This window comes from Cucurbita pepo, chromosome 4 (assembly GCF_057944985.1).
Source record: "Cucurbita pepo subsp. pepo isolate OVF chromosome 4, ASM5794498v1, whole genome shotgun sequence".
Lineage (NCBI taxonomy): Eukaryota > Viridiplantae > Streptophyta > Magnoliopsida > Cucurbitales > Cucurbitaceae > Cucurbita > Cucurbita pepo.
Window position 1 is genome coordinate 6,290,769 of NC_141801.1, and position 11,026 is coordinate 6,301,794.

An 11,026-nucleotide genomic window follows, 5' to 3' on the forward strand; every position below is an offset into this window, starting at 1 on the left:
TGTCAGGTTTTCGGGAATTGAATCAATAGTCGACAGTACACCCACGTGTATGATTTTCGGTATGAGTTGGGAGCCAGTAGAACTATCGGGGGAATTGTACTGAATACTGTTCGTATTGGAATTAGTAATACTTAGTCATACATAGTAGAGGAAATGGATTTGAGCTTAGCTAAAGAAGAATGGATCATGTCAAGGAATTGACTCGTATCACGAAGATGAGACTCACCATGACAAAGGACTGCCCTCCACTGCATCTTTACTGAGACTGAATGCATACACCTGTGCAGGGCTGGGGTCCTCTTTCTTTCTTTCTTTCTTTTTTGTATTTCACTTGCCTACATATCTGGTTCTACCTCGGAATCAAACCCCATCCATGTAGTTCTGTCTATCTTCTGATTCCACCTTGTAAAAAACATAGTTCAATCTTTTATACCGATGTATCGTACTCTCTCGAGTAGGTCATCCCGCTTAAGATAAGGATCGGGATCTCTCAACGGGTCTGGGCGCAGATAGCCTCCATCCGCAAAGAGATGTAAGACCTTTTTTTGAATGGACCCACGCCCCATATGGAAACGATGAAATTTGTCTCATCTCTTTGATTATGTCTTTCTTAGTGGGATATCTAGGAAGAAAGTGGGCGATGACTTCCTACGTAGAGTGGGAACCACAAATGGTTCCTGTCGGATCTATCCTATCCTTGATGTCGTAGAAGGAGTTTGTAAGTTGGAGGATCCAAAAGGAGGTTTCCATCTTTCCCATCTGGTCAGGGAGTGGTGCGGGTTCGCCGACTAATGTGTCGCTAGGTCGCGGAGTACACAACCTTAAGGTCGTGGGTGAAGCAATGGCTTAACTACGTCAAGTGGTACTACATGGTTTCAGTATCTCCAGGCGTAACCATTCAGGATCTCTTATACGCACCATTCGTAAACCGGAAATGGCAGGTTGAATCGACCAACTCTTGGTCCAGTTAGGCCTTGTCTGGAAGGTTTTCGATTTGGTTGCCGTGTTTGGTTAAGCCAATGTCCTAGTCGAGCGATTACGGATGATACCTCTCAGTCTACTCAGTGAGTCCCGCAAAACGCTTTCTGTTTTGTGAGTTTACTCCTTATGCTAGAGCCAACCTGGCCTACCAGTCTTGTAAACAGATAGTTCCTTTTGGTTTGACACCTGAGGCTCCTTTGAGGTCTATACATAAAGGACCTCATTAGGGTGTTGATAAAACTAGCTAAACCGGCTTCAGTGAGGTCAATCAAATTGAGATACGAAGAGGACTTTTCGGGCCTTTTTTCGATTCTTTCTAACTAGTCGAGTTACTACGTTCCTTGCCTTTTTCTTTCACTTTATTCATGGTACCGAAAGGTAACGGAAGTTAAAGACCCTCATTATTAGGTGTACTCTGGTACCCAAAAGTTAGGTATTGTTTCGACGAAAAAAACGAGTTGTTTAGTCGACTGGATATGGATTTGAAAAGGAGGTCATTCCCAACCTACTCCTGAGAGAGGGAACTCCTTACCTCGGACGACTAGGTCAATCGTTTGAAGGAGCAGGGAGGATACAAATATTTGGCAGTGCCCACATCAGTGGAATAAGCCAATCTTCCTTACCTACCAAGAAGATTGCCTCGGGCAGTCAAAATATCGAGTTCCGCAACAGCATCGTGAACAAAGCGCAGCGATTCCTTACATGATTCATCCGATATCATTTTTTGAGATGAATCACAAAGGATACCTGATTGATAAAGTCAGACCAAACTGGATAACCACTCCAAGGAATAGGTGAGAAACCTAAACCAAAGTGAATGGACCAGTATAGTTAGTGGAAAGTAGTGAAAATACTACTTACTATCTTTCTGCCATCGGCTTTCTGAGAAGGAAGAGCTTTCCATGACGGACTCCACGTAATTCCTTGACACAAAGCAGCGGAGCCAATCAAGGGTAGGTTTCTATCAATCAGAGGCTGCCACTCTTTCTTTGGATATATCATAGAACGTATCCATAAGAGTAGGAGACTAAGACGGATAAATGATCGAGTCAACTACTCCATTCGTCAGCCGTTTTGCGACTTGGTTGAATAACTCGACAAAGGCTAAAGAAGATATAACTTGACCAATCAATCTTCAAATCCTTTCATCTTATCGGCTCTGGAGGCTTTCCTCATGTAAGCGCTGGCGACGTTGAATACAAGACTCTCTTCACTCTTGCGCCTTATGAAAAGCAGAATAGGCTTAGCCCTTAGTCTTATTGGTCAGGAGTTCTAAAGTCAAGTGGATGAATCCAATCCGGAAGTCAGTCAGTCTAAAGACTTCCTTTTTGTAAGCATCTAAGAAAGCAGCAAAAGCATAGAAGTGAGAAAGATCTTGTCACCGCGCTTTTTAGCCCTCAGATTAACACATAGTATTATGCATAGACTTGGCGATCGCTCCTAAGGTCGTTTCGTTACCTGGCTACTAACAGGAAAGGAAGACTTGTTCTTCTTGCCCATATGCCGATCCTGACCTGCTGGTACTACGAAGATCTACGCCATTCAAAGGAGAGATATTCAGAAACCTACTACAGACAAGAAAGAGACTCTAAGCCCAACCCATGTCGTGGGCAGGCAGCTAACACAGGACAAATATATCTGATTGATATAAGGCTTGGCAATAGACGCTTTGATATGTGTTACACGGACGCCCTTACTTGAATCGGCTCACTCATTCCTTCGCTTGCGTCAATGTTGACGTGAATATGCTTGCTGGTTATGAGATGTTCCCTACTATACTACTATTGAAGACCTTGACTTTTGATCTTCCTGCAGGGAAAGGCTTATGTCACTCGGATGGGAGTAGTGTTTGGTTTGAGAAGAAAGACTGATTTATAGCAAGCACAGAAGGTTGTTGGCAGTTAACATTAATAACCCGGAAAAGCCCCCACTTCTGTCCCTGCAAGAGTCAGTCTTTCAAGCTTGATTGACCAATAAGAAGAGTCTCCTACAATCATACTAGTAGACCGGTAATCCCCTTATGGTGGAATCTTCCTACATTCAAAAACCGAGGGATAGCCTAAGTAATGTTCCAAATCACTAATGTCTGGGAAATCGAAACAAGACAGAAACATCAGTACAAGAAGGCAGACGGTTAGGTGAAAAGAAGCTCAACTACTGGACCAAGACGAGGAAATGCCTTTCTCCTCGAAGAATGCCCCACACAGGTATGCCCGCTAAAGCTCAACTAGCTCCCATTGAAAGAAAGGTGAAAGAGGTGGAGCCCGCATCCACAGGTTAGCTTGAGAGTGAACTTTGCTTTCTTAACCATTCGTGAGATTAATTAGGCGTTTAGAGATCGACACTGAGTTAGTAAAGAACTTTGAATCACTAAAGTGCTGCTTTCTTCTTTTCAGAGGATTGGAATACCCCTTGAATTTAGTTCTCCTTTTGAAAAGAGAAGTGGAAGCCCCTATAGTAGTATATTCTGCCCTTCCCGGCCTCCCAAAGCCCTTAGCTGCTGAGAAGCTCCTTAAATGAATGAAAGTCTCACACGTGGATATCTAAAAGAATGCGATAGAACACACACCTTTTCTGACATCAGGAGATGAAAGCTGAAAGCCAATCGGGCGGGTAGGTAAGCCAAGGGCATGGGTGAGTGAACTCGATGTTAGAAGGCGGCTGCCGTATAAGTAGAGCCTTTCAAAGAATTGTTGAAGCTGCTGGGCATCCACGTAGGACCTGTTGCGAAGTCTTCCCAACCAACCATCAAAAAAAGGCAAACAAACAGTGCAGCTCCTACTCCTAAAAGGCAAGCAAAGGGAATATCGCGATTGTTGCAATCAGAGAAGCCTACCCCGACTGTGCATCGAAAAGTTCCTCTAAGCATTGTTAAACCTAAAATAGATCATAACTGTATATACTAAAATAGTCTAAGATTTACTAGTTTATGATTTGAAGGGTTTGTTACCAAATCTATGATTTTATGGTTTGTTACCAAATCATAGATTTGGAATGTAATCTTCATTATACGCATCTATAAATACATGAGGTCGTGACCCATATAGGTCATCGTGCCATTCAATCTAACATGGTATCAGAGCCAAGGTTTATTTTTTAAACTCCTCGCCATGTCTTCTTCCTCCTCTCCATCCACCATCTCCAACACCGTCTCAACTACCATGGCGACTTTTGGCCTTAAACAATATCCAATCCCTCTACACCATGTTGTCACAATTCGTCTAACCAAAAACAACTTCATCATATGGCGTGCCCAGCTCCTCCCCTACCTACGGAGTACGAAGCTTATGGGCTACCTCGATGGCACCAATGTTGCACCTGCCAAGCTGATCCCTTCCTCAACTGCTGCTGGTGCTGAGCTGGTCTCTAATCCGGCCTATAATCAGTGGTATGATCAGGATCAACAAGTCCTTAGCGGCCTTCTCTCCTCCATGTCTGAGGAGATTCTTCATGATGTGGTTGCCGCTACTACGTCCAAGGAGGCGTGGGATACCCTGCAGCGGATGTTTTCATCGTCAACTCGTGCTCGCACTACTCAGATTCGTGTTGAGCTTGCCACGTCCAAGAAACGAGATCAATCTGCTGCAAATTATTTTTGCAAGATCAAAGGGCTAGCCACCGAGCTGGCCGCCGCCGGCTCTGCCTTGCAGGATGATGATGTGATCGCGTATCTTCTCGCTGGTCTTGGCCCTGACTATGATCCCTTCGTCACCTCAATGACTACCAAGAGTGAAGCCCTCACCCTTGATGATGTGTTTGCACATCTAATGACGTATGAAGCTCGCCAACTACAACACCAGGCTGAACTTCAGTTAAATCTTGGATCTTCTGCCAATTATGCTAGTCGTGGTGGTCAGCAGAAGAATCGTGGGCGTAGGGATCGCGGTCGTGGTCGTTCTCAAGGTTATGCACCCTCTCGTCCTGCTGGTGATCGTCGTGGCCCTTCTGCTCGTCCTTCCTGCCAGATCTGCGGCAAAGTGGGGCATACTGCTATCCGCTGCTGGCATAGGATGGATGAGTCCTATCAAGATGAACCTTCTTCTGCTCCTCCTACGGCACTGGCGGCTACTTCCTCTTACAAGATTGACCCAAATTGGTACAGCGACACAGGCGCTACGGACCATATCACCAGTGACCTGGATCGTCTCGCTGTGCGTGAACGTTATCATGGAGGTGAACAAGTTCAAGTCGGCAATGGAGCAGGTTTGCGTGTTTTGCATACTGGTCATTCTCTAATTAATACTGCTACTCGTCCTCTTGCGTTGCGTAATATTTTGCATGTGCCTGAAATTTCCAAACATCTTCTTTCTGTTCATAAATTTTCTCGTGATAATGACGTATTTTTTGAATTCCATCCTTGGCATTTTTCTATAAAGGATCGACAGTCGAGGAAAAGTCTCCTAAATGGGAGGTGTGAATCTGGTCTTTATCCTATTAAGCCATCCGATGTCGATAATCTCAAGCACGCCTTGGTGAGCAGATCTACTACTCACGCCCAATGGCATGCTCGTCTTGGACATCCTTCATCTCAAGTAATAAAATCCATTTTGCGTCTAAATAATATTTCGTGTGCTAGTGAGTCATCTTTGTCAGTTTGTAATGCGTGTCAGTTAGCAAAGAGTCATCGATTACCATATACTAGTTTTTCCCATAGGTCTTCGTCACCTTTGGAACTTATTTTTTCGGATGTTTGGGGCCCTGCACCTCCATCTGTTGGGGGTTTTAAATATTATATTAGTTTCATTGATGATTTCAGTAAATTTTCGTGGATCTATTTGATGCATGATCGTACAGAAGCTCCTCGTATATTTTTGCAATTCCAAGCTCATGTTGAGCGCCTCCTAGATACTAAAATCAAGTGGGTTCAATCTGATTGGGGTGGGGAATATCAGAAAATTCACAACACATTTTTTCGTTCCCTTGGAATTGGTCATCGTGTTTCGTGCCCTCACACACATCAACAAAATGGGTCTGCTGAACGCAAGCATCGTCATATTGTTGAAACTGGCCTAGCCCTTCTAGCTCATGCTCATGTACCTATTAAATTTTGGGACGACGCGTTTCTTACAGCCACATATCTCATCAATCGTCTTCCTACTCGTGTCATCGATAAAAAATGCCCCTTAGAGCTTCTTTTTCATACCCCACCAAATTACTCCTTATTAAAAATTTTTGGGTGTGCTTGTTGGCCTCATCTTCGTCCTTATAACAAACAAAAGCTCTCTTTTCGATCAAAGGAATGTGTCTTTCTAGGCTACAGTTCTTCACATAAAGGGTATAAGTGTCTTGACACCGATTCTGGTCGTGTCTATATGTCTAGAGATGTCATATTTGATGAAAATGTTTTTCCATTCAAGAGAGCCTCACCTAATTCTTCCCCAATCATGCAGTCGACGCATAATGCCCCTGATTTGTGCACCTTGCATTTGGGTAATAGCAGTACTAATTTGGAGAATGATCACATGCATATGTCTGGGCCTACTAACTCTTTGGATGCAGAAAATTTGGTGTCTACATCAGCTTCGGAATTGCCGCAACAATCCTCCGCGTCGCTGCCATTCGAATCGGCGTTGGTTGTTCCGCCAATGATTGAGGCATCGGCTTCTCCGCCAGCAGATGATATTGCGCAATGCCCGGTCGAATCCTCGGCCGTTGGTCAACCAACTGCTGTAGCATCGGTTGCTCCCCTCGCAACGGCTGATACGGCCGTCCCCTCAAATGTGGATTCTGCACCTACTACTCATCCGTATGGTACTCGATTGAAGCACAATATCAAGAAACCCAAGGTGCGTACAGATGGAACAGTAACATATCTTGTAGCTCGGTCTTCTGCCTCTGAACCTACTTCACATATTACTGCTATGGAGCATCCCCTCTGGCGTCAGGCAATGAATGATGAATTTCAGGCACTTCAAAAAAATAAGACATGGCACTTAGTTCCTCCTCGTGCTGGTCTTAACGTTATTGATTGCAAATGGGTTTTCAAACTCAAACAAAAGCCAGATGGCTCTATTGATCGCTACAAAGCACGCCTGGTTGCTAAAGGTTTTAAACAGCAGTATGGCGTCGATTATGATGATACCTTTAGTCCAGTTGTTAAGCCCACTACCATTCGGCTCTTATTATCTCTTGCTATTTCTCGTGGTTGGGCTATTCGGCAGATTGATATTCAAAATGCTTTTCTTCATGGCCTTCTTAATGAAGATGTTTATATGAAGCAGCCCCCTGGATTTGTGGATTCTCAACACCCTGGTTATCTCTGCAAGCTGGATAAGTCGCTTTATGGCCTTAAACAAGCTCCGCGTGCCTGGTTTTCTCGCCTTAGCTCCAAACTATTACAGCTGGATTTTACACCTTCAAAGGCTGATGTCTCTCTTTTTATTTTTAACAAAACGGGCATTCAGATGTATATTCTCATCTACGTTGATGATATTATTATCATCAGCTCATCTTCTACGGCTACTGAGAAACTTCTTACACAGCTTCAGGATGATTTTGCCGTCAAGGATCTTGGTATTTTGAGTTATTTTCTTGGGATTGAGGTCCGCCATACTTCTAGTGGACTTATTCTGACACAACATAAATACATTCGAGATTTATTAGCCAGAACCAATATGCTCACCTCCAAAGGTGTGCCCACACCTATGCTTCCCAGTGAGAAGTTGTTATTGAATGGTGGTGAAAAGCTCTCACCTGAGGATACTACTCGCTATCGAAGTGTCGTTGGTGCTCTCCAATATTTGTCTCTGACACGTCCTGATATATCCTTCTGTGTCAACAGAGTGTGTCAGTTCATGTCCTCTCCGACTTCTATACATTGGGCGGCAGTCAAACGAATTCTCCGTTATCTACATGACACTATTGATATGGGTTTGTGTCTTACAAAGTCCAGCACTGATTTGTTGAGTGCCTTTTCAGATGCTGATTGGGCTGGGAATCCTGATGATCGTCGAAGCACTGGAGGCTATGTGATCTTCTTTGGTGGCAATCTTATCTCTTGGAGTTCGAGGAAACAATCGACAGTTTCTCGTTCTAGTACGGAAGCCGAATATAAGGCGGTTGCTGATGCCACTGCCGAATTAATTTGGATCCAAGTTCTCTTGCGTGAGCTCGGGATCTCGCAAGCGCGAGCGCCTAGCCTATGGTGTGACAACATTGGTGCCACCTACCTATCCGCCAATCCAATCTTTCATCGACGGACGAAGCATGTTGAGGTTGATTATCACTTCGTTCGTGAACGAGTATCGACTCGTCAGCTTGATGTTCGACTCATATCTTCCAAGGATCAGCTCGCCGATATCATGACAAAGCCACTGCCAGCTCCTTCTTTTAGCTATTTTAGGCGCAATCTGAACTTAGTAGTACATCGTCCAGATTGAGGGGGGGTGTTAAACCTAAAATAGATCATAACTGTATATACTAAAATAGTCTAAGATTTACTAGTTTATGATTTGAAGGGTTTGTTACCAAATCTATGATTTTATGGTTTGTTACCAAATCATAGATTTGGAATGTAATCTTCATTATACGCATCTATAAATACATGAGGTCGTGACCCATATAGGTCATCGTGCCATTCAATCTAACAAGCATTACTTTTTGATGTGGCAACCTCGATCTAGAAATCTTCCATCTCTATGGCGGGGAGAGAGAAACCCGAAGCTAGTCTTTTTCGTTGTGATGGATTGGATTCCGCAAGCGAAAGGTTCTTATTGCCCGCTCCGCTACTAAATACCAAACTCACTTGGAGAAAGCAACTAGGTCCCCCAAAGAAAGGGGCAGGATAGAAACTCATCCCATTGCATGAACTAGTCGAGAAAAAAGGGAAGGAAGAAAGAAAGCCTAAGTAAGCGAGCGAGACAAGAAGGAATTAAGGAGCTATTCCCTTAGTGACAGTAGCATCGATCGAACATTCGGACATTGTACTCCTCCTTATAAGGACTGGGAAACAAAGAGTCACATTCCCGGATAAACAGACAGTCTCGGAAGATATCCACCATGGAAGGTCTCCTCTAAGCCAGTTCCCGGATAACCAGACAGTCTCGGAAGAAAGAAAGATATATCAACCATGGAAGGTCTCCTCTAAGCCAGAAGGTCCTACTAAGTGGTATAAGTCGCCTTGAATAGTTAAATGGGAAAGAAAGCTTGAATTTGCATATAATGCCTTTGTTCAGACCGGACTCTTGACTTGGCAACTGAAGGAGCAAAGACGAAGACAGAGTTTACAGTGAAAGAATAGTTCAACCAGAGTGAAAGAAGCAAACTCACTGATAGAGCTTTACCTTGTCTTTGAAGGAAAAAATAGCGAGAGGAGGGAAAAAAGAATTATTGGTCTTTACAGGAAAAAGAGTGAAAGAAAGTGAAGGAGAAGAGAAAGAATGAATCTTGAGGGCAGTCTTAGTTTACAGTGAAATCTTGTTCCGGTTCAGGAGTGAAGGAGAAGGAATAAGGAGTTGAGGATTGACTTCAACATTACCTCGGCCCTAAAGACCTCGATTTGAATCAAAAAAATAAGGGAACGATAACATTTTAATAAAAAAAATCAGGGATGGATACACTTTTGATCTCTCAAAATAGGGTAAAGCATCGATTTGATCCCAAAAAATAGGGAGAGGATAGGAGAATGAGAGTTTTTTGAGTGTTTACAGGAGAGCGAAAGAGTGAAATCAAGGAAAATAGCCCAAAAAATAGGGTAAAGCATCCATTTGATCCCCAAAAATACGGTAAAGATACACTTTTATCCCTCAAAATACAGGGGAGGATAGGATCATTCTTGTTTTTTGAGTGTTTACAGGAGAGTTCCTCAGGGAAATCAGGGAAAATAGACTCTTTTATCCCTCAAAATACGGGGGGGGGGGGGGGGGGGGGGGGATAGAATTTCTTTTCTTGAAGCTCCAGCTATTAGGGGAAAACCTCTTTTAATGTTTTACAGTTATATGGGGATAGAAAATATTTGATTTCCTATGCTGCTATTAGGGAAAAACCTCTTTTAATGTTTTACAGTTATATGGGGATAGAAAATCTTTTCTTTCAAAAGCTTTACCGAGGGAAAAACCTCTTACGAACTTTGACAGTTATATGGGGATAGAATAAATTAGCTTGAAGCTGCTTTCCTTAGGGAAAAACCGATTTGAATCTTTTACAGTTATATGGGATACAAAATCTTTTCTTTCTGGTCTTTACAGGTTCAGTAGTGATTGAGTGAATGAAAGGAATAAAGCAAAGCAAAGAAAGCTAGCTCGGCTAAGAAAGACAGAGAGGCAATGGAATAGCTTGAGAGAGAACGAGTGAAATCAAACACACTCTATTTACCGAGGGAAAGAGTGAAATCAGGTTCGCTCAGTAGGCTCAGGGAATATCGTCAATTACCGAGTCTTTGAGAGTCTTTGAGTTCGCTCAGTAGTTTAGTTCGTAAACTCTCTCTCATTCATCTCTCTCTTTTTGTCAGGGTCCGGTTCAGTCTCATTCAATCAAATAGCTTTACCCAGTCTTTGAATAGTTCAACCAGAGTGAAAAAAGGGAATAAAACAAAGCTAGAAGGAAGAAAGCTAGAAGAAAGGCTAAGCTAAGACGGAGAGGAGCTGTGAGACCAATAAATAGAATAGGCGAATGAGCTCAGCTGCTTTACCTACGAAGAGAATAGAGTCAAAAGGGTGTCGGGTGGGGCTTGATCTTTTTCTTTTACCGACTGTAACTGGTGATTGAGCGAAGCCATGAGATTAGACCGATAGGTTCAGTAGCTACGAGAATAGAGTCAAAGAGGAGAGAGGCCAAGCCACGAGACCGATAGAGGCAAAGGTGAATAAGTAGGAAGAGGTTAATGAGTTGTTTACCGTTCGTCTTTGAAGGGAAAGAACAAGGGCAGGCTCAGAAGCGAAGACACTTTACCTCCTTCAATCAGTCCAGTACAGAAGATGAAAAACAAACAAAGAAACACCTATTTACCGAGTTCAAGAATCAATAGGGGAAAGATTGATTGAATATGCGAGCAAAGTCTCATTCATCTTGCTTTTGCCTTGACTTGCTTTCAGGTTACGGAGAAAGA

At 43.3% G+C, this 11,026-nt stretch overlaps 1 non-coding gene across 1 annotated transcript; it reads left to right on the forward strand.

Annotated features, from left to right (window-relative positions):
• The first annotated feature begins 4,622 nt into the window (after positions 1–4,622).
• Positions 4,623–4,762, forward strand: LOC111802783 (small nucleolar RNA Z247). The gene has a single exon (XR_002816317.2). It is a non-coding gene; the product is annotated as a small nucleolar RNA Z247 (small nucleolar RNA).
• Positions 4,763–11,026: the final 6,264 nt, after the last annotated feature.